The 12,523-nt window shown below is 43.4% G+C and overlaps 1 protein-coding gene across 10 annotated transcripts in view; it reads left to right on the top strand.

Annotated features, from left to right (window-relative positions):
- Window positions 1-12,523, top strand: part of LOC127441691 (receptor-interacting serine/threonine-protein kinase 3-like) — a 49,965-nt gene that overhangs the window by 16,127 nt on the left and 21,315 nt on the right. The window lies entirely within an intron of this gene.

Raw genomic sequence — 12,523 nt, 5'->3', positions numbered from 1 at the left:
ATGTGGCAAGGAATTAACATCACGGACTTTAAAGGGAATAAAAAGTCCGTCGTGAACACCGCTGCATCTCTCCCGGATGAGCTAACTTTTTATGCTCATTTCGAGGGAAATAATACCCCCCTTGCGGAGAGAGCTCTCGCGGCTGACGCTACAGAGGTTAGTTCACTCTCCATCTCTGTATCGAATGTAACCCGGTCCTTCCAACGGGTGAATATCCGCAAAGCCGCGGGTCCAGATGGCTTTATGCACAAAACTGTCCCGAAGGAGTGGTACTCCATAAAACAAACTCCAGCCGCTAGGCGAAACCAGCACAAAAAGTACCAAAAAAGGTGCTCAGTTTACTCAAGCAGTCAAGTGACTGTTCAGTGAGGCGGTCCATTCGGCTGCAACATGAGTGCAACAAAATAACTTACTCCATTGACCTATGAAGGACATCGCTTGCTGTGGGCATGTGATTGTTTTACAGACATCCTTGGCATCAGTTCTCAATTTGGCTGGGAATAACTGTACAAAAGCGACCTTCCGTTAATGTAAGAGTTTCTTGCATTACTTGAATTGATCACGTTTCTCTCGTCGAATTTGCAAAGTCTGTGGTCAAGAAAATGCTGTGGTTCTTCCAAAAAAGCCTTCCTTTACTACTCACTTCACGTAACACAAGATCTTTATCGGATGATCTCAGAAATTTGGCCAGAATTGATCGGGGCCTGTCTTCCTCAGTGGATTGCTGAGCTGGAACCCTGTGAGCTCGCTCGATTTCCAGCTTATGGCCTGTTATGTCAAGCAGATTCGGAAAGAATCTGAACCGTCCAGGAATTTCACCATATTCTGACTCTCTTCAGCCTCAGGAATTCCGACAATTCAGATGTTATTCCACCGGCTATGGTTCTCCATGTCCTCCGACTTCTCCCAGACACGCTCCAAATCCACCTTGGTCGCTAGCAGATTAGCAGATAATTCCCTCTCTGACTTCAGATAATCGATCCATATCTCGACATCCACTACTCTTGTAACCACCTCTAGTCTCCATGGCAGTGATCGATCGATGCATTACAGCAAGATCCTCCAAGTCAGCAACGACCTTCGTCAGCATTGCCGACATGTTCAACATCTCTTGCCGAATTTCCCTCTTTTCTCCGACCAAATCGACTCCCTGGCTCGGGGCCTTCTTGTGGGTGTCAGCTTGAGCATTTAAGTGTCTTTTAATGTCTCCAGAGCCCAAGGATTTTGAATTCTTTGACACATTGCCCTCCTAAAACAGTTATGGAACAGTGTATCAAATCTCACTGGTTTGTCATTTAAGTGTTAAAACTAGCAAAGTGCTCAGAGCTCGCCGTTCACATGTCCGAACCTCGCATGTCATCGCGTGACTTTTGTTGTCATTATTAGTGATAATTAAATCAAGCCCATAATTGCAGGGGAAACTTAATGGGAAATATAAATGTTCACTGGAGGTGAATAAGACTCGCAGGATATCGTCATGGTTTTGAGGAGTAGCCTATAAAGGACACGAAAGGACTATGATTTTTTTGAGTATGGGGCTCTGTGTATTGTATTTATTCTGTTTTCTTTTTTTGTAGTTACACCTTTTGCTTTCCAGTCTTTATTCAGCAAGTGTCAAGTTCATTGTCGGGGCGCGAGTCACGCACAGTTCTTCAGTGTTTTATTAAAAATGTTTGTATCAAAAAGGTAAATGTATTACACCAAAAGTATACTAAAATTTTGCCAATTAATCCAACCTCGTCTTAGAGAATCACGTTGCTGGTATATCAAGCCAAAAATCCAAGGCACTCACATGGGGTATAGGCCTAATATGAATAGGATCGGGTATTATAATGATATATTAACCATAACCAAATTGTGGTTAGAGCCTTAATGTACAACAGTTATTTTCCCTTATTCCCATTGTTTTAAACACATTCGCTGTCCATAAATAGTATTTTGTGTAATGGTTTAATGCATATTGTGAAGGAAACATCTTGTCTGTATGCAGATCATATAGTCCAGATGTTAAAGAGAGACAAATGCATAATAGATAAGTGTCATTTTATTAAATCAGTTCACGATTAGTTGTTGTATTCTAAAAATAAAATTAAAACCATTTGTAGCCATTAAAAATTTAAAGTTAATTCTGTTCTGTTTAACACACATCCTACTGTATATGGACACAAATTTATACCCCCACTGATATTTCACTTTAAAGGTATACAGAGACATGTTGGGCAAAATAAAGTCCTTTCGGACTGTAGCCATGGCAACCTGCACACCTAAAACTGCAACGCGAGCACTGCGTTGACCGTAAAAAAAAAAAAAAAAGTTCTCGATGTAGGCTACGAGAAACTTGCGGTGATTTAGCGCTCGCCATAGCCTTTTCACACAGGACTTTACTCTGAAGAAAAGGAATAGGAAGGACAGATGACATTGCAGGTTTAACCAATCAGGAGAAATGGGCATGTCACATCATCCGCTTGTGCAAAACAAATAATAAGATTTAAAATGTGCTTCAATGGAAGAAATCGAGCTAAATTCCTGTTTTTCTATTTCTTATGAAACGGGAAAAAAATAACCTCTTGTGCTCATCTGGACTATTTAAAAAAAAAAAAAAAACTGCGTAAACATGCACTAAACTAACGGCTTTGACAGTTATCATGCATCTTGCTGTGTTTTTAAACTTTTGTTTCATCCAGCTGTCCTGCTGCTTTCAGAACAAAGGCGTCCTAGATGCATTTTTGCACCCATCTGTGCTATTTTTAATTGTTGGTCTATGTAAACATGCACTTGATGGACGTCTTTGACCATTTGATGTGTTTCCAGCGATGTGGGCCACATTTTAAGAGTAGTACAAGCGCAGCTTTTAAAAATGCATCTGTTCTGTAAGATTATACAGTATGTATGTCATGTTTTACAGTGCATTGGACTATGTCTGTGCAGTGTCGATTGTATTATGTGAGTTAACTGTATTTCAGCGTGTATTACATGGGCGACACTAGGGCTGGGCTTCTGTGGCTTGAGTCACAAATCTTAAGCCCGGAATGTTTTCTTGTATTGATGTCAGTACCTTTACTTGTATCAAGTTGATAAAACCTATAATATTTTATTAAGTAATATATACATTAATGATTTCTTTCTTTCTAAAGTATCAGTAACTCCAAATAACACCATAATTGATATAATACCAAAGTACACACGTGCTGTCATGTTGAAAGCTGCTTTCCAGTGTGTGCGCTTGCAAAACGCGCTTGTGAGTCAGGACCCGTGATTGCTGCTGTGTGTCTATTCAACATTACTGTCTTGGTGATATATTGGAAACTGTGTTGAGATGGTCCATCCAGTCAGATGCAGTAAGTACCAAATATAAAGATATATATATATATATATAATGAACCCTGAGAACAAAGAATGATATATACAGATGTGCTTGAGGAATTTGAAAACTGTCACAAGCCAGGAAATGTGCTTTTTTTGCAAAACTCTTAAGACATGGTGCCATGGACCTTGCAAACTCTGGCAAAACTAGAAGACATTCTTTTTCTTAAGCACCCGTCTTAGTTAAAGATAGCATGCTGTAAATGGGCTATCTATGGAAAGCCAAAAGGGACTATCGTTTTTTTTTTTTTTTTTCTTCAGTACTTGATCTTTGAGTGTATCTGAAGCCAAAACAAAAGTTAGTGGGACGTTTTAGTTTTAGTGTCAGTAATATTTAAAGTTTTACTGTATAAATTACATATTACAGATGTAACATTTAATGTAAAGTGCATTATTTTAAAGTATCTCATGAAAGGATGTTCAAATATGTATCCACAGAGGTCTGGGCTAATGCTGTCTTGTTGCGCTATCGGAATTATCCTACTTCCCACTTCTGAAGTGGTAGTTACGAGTACGTTGTGTTCATGTGCTTTGTTGTCAGAAAGAACAGGAAACATGGATGACGCCAGGTTCATTCATACATATTTTTTTGAGGAACGTTTTTGACACCATAATACATATCACTGTTGGCTTTCTGACAATAATGGAATTGTGGTCAAATACAAGCCATTTTCACAGTGTAAAAATTTACAACAGGCATAGAATGGTTGCTGATATACATAAATGAATGTGACCAAAACGACAAGAGCTAACAATTACCTGTATTTAGAAGAATGAACAAAACCTGTCATTCACTATAGAAACTGTACTCTCCTCCATGTTGAAAGTTTAGGATACCTTCCATCTTGGAAACTCGGGTGTCAAAATTCTCGGAGTTTCCCAGTCATAATTACGACTTGAGGGATCATTTATGTGCAACTTCCGAGTGTGGAAACTCTTTTACGATAATTCCAATAGCACGTGAAGGCAGCATAAGCCCTGAATGTCCACTGAACCTAGAACCCCCCCTGGTGGATTGTTTTATTGGCTCATATCAGTGTGGATTGTGTGTTTGCATATTTCAGTTTGGATAATATGTTCCCTTTCAAGTCGGTGACTTCAATGCTGCATCAGTTTGCTGACGCTATTGGGAATCTCCGCAGGAGAGAGGATCTCTGAGGCCATTTTGAATCATGCCAGTTTCAGTTGGCTGTTAGTGTTTAATGCTCCACCCTCTGTGTTTGTACAGTGGAAGAGTTCATGGAATTTATCAGAATTTTCTCCTTCAGGGTTGCAATGACACAAAAAAAAAATCATACTCTGGATGCCCATCTTCTATTCTTCATCAGATTGCACACCTTCATAGTGAGTGGATAGTTCGTCTGTTTTCCTATGGTCCTCTGATGAACAGCCTTGGTTGATGCTTTGCCGTTGAGTCTGCATGTCGACAATGCATGGAATATATTCTCCTGTGTGTCAGCGGACTAACAAGCCTTTGCTTTGCCATTTTGCTGATTCACTAGTGACAGGATTATTGTCCACAACATCTAGTGCTCCAACAGAAGCATATCCTTTGAAATTGTCATTTCATAAAGTCTACGTCTTGTGTCTGTGTCTACTGTACACAAGCATAAGAGCCGTTTGCTTAATGATGTCTTTCTCTAGATGGCATTTCGTAAATGTTTCCCACCATGTGAGCAATATATTCCCCTTTCTGATGGGCACGATCACTGTGTTATCAGGTGTTATCACCTGGGTCAAGCTCATGCGGAAGCAGCGCTCGGTGAAACTGATTGTGTTCACTGCGAAAGCATAAAACTCGATGCTTCGCTCTCAGATCACCCTCTTTCTGAGGGACGACGCCGGTCCCCTTTCCTCCCACCATACTTCTGTGGCTCCCAAGGGACCACACGATGAAGGTATACGAGGACAGGATAGAGTTTGAGAAGGATTTGTCACTGGAGCAAGCCTTGCATGCCGCCTCCACCTTCCCCTCTAGCGTCTTTGCCTATAAAGTACACTCATGATGATTTGCGGCCCACTATTGGTGCACAGGGAACGATCATGTTCTGCAGGTACACTGGACACAGCTGTTACACAGATGCATGGTGCGCTCTTCTGGGCATTTCAGCTGGGACATAAGCACAGTTGAACACGCCTAAGTGTTGCAGTTCACAAGTCAGCCACCTTGTTTCAATAATGTTTAACAACATCCTCCACCTTTTATGGTGTGGGATGCACTGGTGCTACACTCAGATGTACTGAGTCTCCTCAGCAAAGATGGGATAGAGAGTGCAGGTGTGCGATACTCGGAGCAGGTTTTAAATCGCCTCTTTCTGTTAACGAAAAAGGATGGCGGGCTGGGCCCTATTCTGGACTTGAGGTATCTGAACAGGACACTTACGAAGTCTCCCTGGAAGATTGCCACCCAGAGACTGATTTTGTCTCATGTTCATCCTCTGGACTGGTTTGAGTCAATCGTCCTGAAAGATGCAAATGTTCATGTTCAGATAGCCCCTTGCCACAGGCAATTCTTGGGATTCGCCTTCGAGGGGACTGCTTACCAGTTCATAGTCCTGCCATTTTGTCTCTTTACATAGTCAAGAAATGTTGATGTGGTGCTCACTCCACTAAGGCTAAGTGCCTCGTCCTTTATTACTTCAACTACTGGTTGCTTTTAGTACAGTCAGAGGAACAAACACATGGGCCTGGTGGGACCACAGGATTTGGAGCCGTTGGGTCTCTGAGTCCATTGGGCGAAGAGTGTGTTGCTGCCCAGTCGCCAGGTTTTATTCTTAGGAATGAAATTCGACTCGGTCCCTATGTGAGCATGTCTAACTGAGAATCATACTAATTCCATCTTCTGGTGCTTGACTGCTTTCAATCTGGGCAGGGCATTCCCACTTAAGCTTTATCAGCAGGCTCTGGGGCTCATGGCTGTTGCGGCTAACGACGTGTAAAATGCCTGTGTTTATTCAGAAGGGTGTGGTGCTCTGCCAAGTGGCCAGACACAAAGTTGTCACAATGGACGCATCCAACACAGGCTGGGGATGTATGTGCAAGGGGAGTCCAGCATTTGGCACCTGGAAAGGTGTGCAGATTGAATGGTACATAAATTGCTTGGAGCTGATTGCAATCTTCCCAGCGCTGAAAGCTTTCTGGTCAGTCATGCAAGGCTTTCACATCCTGATCCATTCCAACAACCCACTGTTGTGGCATGCATAAAACACCAGGGGGAGTTTGGTCATGTTCGATGTTAAACCTGCTGCGCCAGCTTCTCCTTTGGTGCGAGAGGCATTTTCTGTCAGTGCATGCGATGCACGTCCCTGGTCACCTTAACTCTGGTGCAGATCTGCTTTTGTGTCAGAAAGTGATACAAGGGGAATGAGTACATTGGGGAAGCCAAAGTAGACCAGACTCCAGTTCACCTCCGTGGAGACGACACATTGTCGCATTTAGTACTGCATGACTCATGCTCCTTTGGGCTTTGGTGCCCTACTTCACAAATGGCCAGTTAAATGCAAGTATGTGTTCCCTGCCATTCACTTGCTTAAAGTATTGTGCAAAGTGTGGGAAGACAAAGAAACCATGCTGTTAGTTGCGCTGGAATGGCCCAACCGCCCCTGGTTTCCGGAGCCAGTAGAACTGTTGGACCCCAACCCGTGGAAAATTCCACTGAGGAGGAAAATGCTCTCGCAAACGAGAAGCACAATCTGGCATCCACGTCCAAAGTTGTGGAAGCTTCATGTCTGCCCCTAAATGGTGTTCTCCTGACACAAAGGTTGAAATGGTGAGTTTTTGTTGACTGGTGTTACTCTCAAGTGGAGGACCCAAAAAATACTTCACTCTCAGTAAGAGCATTTAGATACAGGTCACACCCCATCTACACTCAAGGTGTGTGTCACAGCCATAGCGACTAGACATGACCCCCTGGGTAGTTCGTCAGTAGGCAAGCGCCCCTTGGTCATTAAGTTTGTGTTGTGCAAAGCAGCTTATGCCTCCTTGACCCGTCACTGTTCCTGTTTGGGACTTGCCACTTATGCTAAATGCGCTTAGGAGTCCCCCGTTCGAGGCACTGGATACAATAAGTTTGCGTGTTCTCTCTCTAAAGACTGTGCTGCTAACTCACTTTGGCTTCAGTTAAATGCATCAGGGACCTACAGGCCTTATCAATCTGTAGGGCCTTGGCCCACTTAAAATGGCAGCAGAGACCGCATGGCCCTTTGTTCTATGGTCAAAAGGAGAAACATTGAACTCAGTTTCCCAAGGTCCTTCAAATTCACAACTGGATGCGAAGTCCCGCCCATGGACCCAGGCTTAAACGCCATTGGTCGAGTGGCCTACGACCGATGACGTCAACAAAACCCGCAGACAGATGAATTTCGCGCTCTGTGCTAAGCTCTGCCTGGCTCTAAAGGGACATCTGTACTGTGCACGTACTGAAGGAGTTTTCCCTCCGTTTGGACTGAGAACAAAGACCATGTTTTTCTAACCTCGCCATTTGGCCACGGTAGAGTAAGATTAACTTAGCTTTGTTCAAGTCTTATTGTATACTCATATCAACCGGTTCAGTTTCACTGTAAAGCAACAGTGAATTTATTTTGAAAAACGGAAAGGTGACCAGTTTCCCTTCTCCCTCTTTTTCATTCAACGTTGACTATCTGCATTCTTCCCCACCGCTGGATCCGAAGAATAAAGCAGAGATGCGTCTTTCCGCTGACGAGCGTAAGACAAGGAACCATCCAGACCGTTTCTCCTGACCGCTCAATGCAACAGGAATTCCAACGGACAAACCTACTGAAATCACACAGGATTTCCCAAGTAAGGCTTGATATCTGGGCAGATTTAGTTTAGAAACTGTGACTTCTCTTGTGAATCTAAATCGTATTTTTGACTCTAAATGCTGATGTTTTGGATATATATATTTGTATGTTAAACTCTACTCGCTGTTTCAAGTGGGGATATTTGTTTGTTTCTTTTGGGGTTACGTTTGTTTTGTTGAGTGATTTGAACTAGTAATTCAGTCCCGCTGTTACGAGCAGTTACCCTTAACTAAACTGCATGCATTCTTCCTTGCTCCCGCTCGCGCGCGCTCTCTCTCTCTCTCTCATTGATATTCATTGAGTGAGCGGCGCCTCAGTTCGTGTTCGACTCAGGCTGGTGAACCAAATTCTCCCGCCTGTTTCGTCAGTTCCTTTGTGTCCGTTCATTTCCATTCGCACATGGGATCAGCTCCATTTTGGACTTAACCCTCCATTCTGAAACTGATCCTCCATTTTATTTTTATTTATTTTTTTATTCCTTTACCACACCTGGACACACACACTATCATATAGAACCACTGTTATCTTAGGATATCATTGATTTTATTTTTGGATTATATTCAGATAGTATTGGCTGTGTTCACTGGCTGGCCGCCAAATTCTCCCGCCTGTTCCGTCAGTCTCTTAGTGTGTCCGCTCATTTCCACCCGCACGTGGTATTAGCTCCATTTTGGATTTAACCCTCCATTTTTGAACCTGATCCTCCATTTTGATTCCTTGGTTACCACACCGGGACACACACACTAGCATATAGCTCCACTGTTAGCTTAGGATATCATTGATTTTAACTGGATTATATTCGGATCGTATTGGCTGTGTTCACTACTGCTTGTGTATAATAAATCTTGTTATATTATAAGTACTCTTGTTTGTTTTTGTTTGAATGTTGTGTTGAAGCCAACCTCTGCCACGTGAAGAACTACTATGTTGTTGGTATTAGAAACTAACTAACTAGATTACTGTTGGATTTGTGTATCAAAATAATTGAACTAGGTTTCCCCTTTGATTATTTTGATTAACAATTAAGATACTTAACCTACAGGGTAGATTTTATTCTGAGACTCAGTCAGTAACTTGCTATCATTTTTCTCTTTTCAAAGAGTGGTGCCCCGAGAATAGAGTTTAATGAATTAAATTCTATTTAATTACTATTTAGCTATTTGATTATTCCATAATTAATAACAATTAATTATTGATTATTTCTGATAGTAAAACTGATTTAAACAACCAGTAGCACCTACAAATCAATGACTCTTGCTTAGGCTTGTCAAAAGCTGTTCTCAAACCTTGGAAAGGTTATGTGCCCAAGGTTTTGACCATTCCTTTCAGGTCTCAGATCATTGTTATAAGCATTTTCTCCTCCTCAGTTTGTCAGATGGGCACAAAAGCTGCACATGCTCAGTCCTGTAAGGGCACTGCATACATGCGTTGACCGTGCAAGTAAAATGAGGCCGATCGACTCTGTCCATTTTGGAGGCCAAACAAAAGGTTTTGCTGTTTTGTGGGTCAAGAGAGAGGCAGCACAGAGCAGATGTAATCTCTGATTGGTCTCCCATCATCAGCAAATGCTTTGAGAGACTAATCAGAGATTACATCTGCTCTGTGCTGCCCCCCTCTCTTGACCCGCTGCAGTTTGCTTACCGCAACAACCGCTCCACTGATGATGCCATTGCATCTACAATACACACTGCTCTCTCCCACCTGGAAAAAAGAACACTTATGTGAGAATGCTGTTTGTAGACTACAGCTCAGCATTCAACACCATAGTGCCCTCCAAGCTAGATGAGAAACTCCGGGCTCTGGGCTTAAACAGCTCGCTGTGCAGCTGGATCCTGGACTTCCTGTCAAGCAGACGCCAGGTGGTTAGAATAGGCAGCACCATCTCCTCATCACTGACCCTCAACACTGGAGCCCCACAGGGCTGTGTTCTCAGCCCACTCCTGTATTCCTTGTACACACATGACTGTGTGGCAACACATAGCTCTAATACCATCATTAAGTTTGCTGATGACATGACGGTGGTAGGTCTGATCACTGACAATGATGAAACAGCCTACAGAGAGGAGGTGCACACTCTGACACACTGGTGGCAGGAGCACAACCTCTCCCTCAACGTCAGTAAGACAAAGGAGCTTGTGGTGGACTTCAGAAGAAAAGACAGAGAACACCGTCCCATCACCATCAATGGAGCACCAGTGGAGAGAGTCAGCAGCTTCAAGTTCCTGGGTGTCCACATCACTGAGGAACTCACATGGTCCATCCACATTGAAGTTGTTGTGAAGAAGGCTCATCGGCGCCTCTTCTTCCTGAGACGGCTGAGGAAGTTTGGAATGAACTGCCACATCCTCACACGGTTCTACACCTGCACTGTAGAGAGCATCCTGACTGGCTGCATCTCCGCCTGGTACGGCAATAGCACCGCCCACAACCGCAAAGCACTGCAAAGGGTGGTGCGAACTGCCAGACACATCATCGGAGGTGAGCTTCCCTCCCTCCAGGAAATATATACAAGGCGGTGTGTGAAAAAAGCTCGGAGGGTCATCAGAGACTCCAGCCATCCGAGCCATGGGCTGCTACCATCAGGTAGGCGGTATCGCAGCATCAGGACCCGCACCAGCCGACTCCATGATACACTATATTGCCAAAAGTATTCACTCACCCATCCAAATAATTGAATTCAGGTGTTCCAATCACTTCCATGGCCACAGGTGTATAAAATGAAGCACCTAGGCATGCAGACTGCTTCTACAAACATTTGTGAAAGAATGGGCCGTTCTCAGGAGCTCAGTGAATTCCAGCGTGGTATTGTGATAGGATGCCACCTGTGCAACAAGTCCAGTCGTGAAATTGCCTCGCTACTAAATATTCCACCGTCAACTGTCAGTGGTATAACAAAGTGGAAGCGATTTGGGAATGACTGCAACTCAGCCACGAAGTTGAAGGCCACGTAAAATGACAGAGCGGGGTCAGCGGATGCTCAGGCGCATAGTGTGCAGAGGTCGCCAACTTTCTGCAGAGTCGATCGCTACAGACCTCCAAAGTTCATGTGGCCTTCAGATTAGCTCAAGAACAGTGCGTAGAGAGCTTCATGGAATGGGTTTCCATGGCCGAACAGCTGCATCCAAGCCATACATCACCAAGTGCAATGCAAAGCATCGGATGCAGTGGTGTAAAGCACGCCGCCACTGGACTCTAGAGCAGTGGAGACGCGTTCTCTGGAGTGACGAATCACGCTTCTCCATCTGGCAATCTGATGGACGAGTCTGGGTTTGGTGGTTGCCAGGAGAACGGTACTTGTCTGACTGCATTGTGCCAACTGTGAAGTTTGGTGGAGGGGGGATTATGGTGTGGGGTTGTTTTTCAGGAGCTGGGCTTGGCCCCTTAGTTCCAGTGAAAGGAACTCTGAATGCTTCAGCATACCAAGAGATTTTGGACAATTCCATGCTCCCAACTTTGTGGGAACAGTTTGGGGATGGCCTCTTCCTGTTCCAACATGACTGCACACACCAGTGCACAAAGCAAGGTCCATAAAGACATGGATGAGCGAGTTTGGTGTGGAAGAACTTGACTGGCCTGCACAGAGTCCTGACCTCAACCCGGTAGAGCACCTTTGGGATGAATTAGAGCGAAGACTGCGAGCCAGGCCTTCTCGTCCAACATCAGTGTCTGACCTCACAAATGCGCTTCTGGAAGAATGGTCAAAAATTCCCAGAAACACACTCCTAAACCTTGTGGAAAGCCTTCCCAGAAGAGTTGAAGCTGTTATAGCTGCCAAGGGTGGGCCGACGTCATATTAAACCCTATGGATTAAGAATGGGATGTCACTTAAATTCATATGCGTCTAAAGGCAGATGAGCGAATACTTTTGGCAATATAGTGTAGCTTCTTCCCTCAAGCAATCAGACTTCTGAGCTCTTGATCCCTCACGATCAAAATACATCAGCACTGCACTTTTATTACCCTTACTCTTATATCTCACACCGGACTGTCATAAATTATATTATTATTATTATTATTATAATATTCTCTCTTAACAACTGACTATCAACCGACAGCCTGAATGTCAATACAGTACAATGCTGTACATTCTATATATACTATATATACTTTTTTATTTTTATTGAATAATGTGTATCTATATAGTGCGTATTGTATACTGTACAGTGTATGTTATTATTTGTATATTGAGCGTAATTATGTGTATCAGATGTTTAAATTGTGCTATGTTAATTTGATGTTATTGTAAATTGGTATATGTCTCATCACTGTCACGACTGCTATGTTGATCGGAACTGCACCCAAGAATTTCACACACCATTGCACTTGTGTATATGGCTGTGTGACAAAGTGATTTGATT

This window comes from Myxocyprinus asiaticus, chromosome 1 (genome assembly GCF_019703515.2).
Source record: "Myxocyprinus asiaticus isolate MX2 ecotype Aquarium Trade chromosome 1, UBuf_Myxa_2, whole genome shotgun sequence".
Taxonomy (NCBI): domain Eukaryota; kingdom Metazoa; phylum Chordata; class Actinopteri; order Cypriniformes; family Catostomidae; genus Myxocyprinus; species Myxocyprinus asiaticus.
Note: the sequence above shows the minus strand (reverse complement) of the source record. Positions and strands in the feature narration are given on the sequence as shown.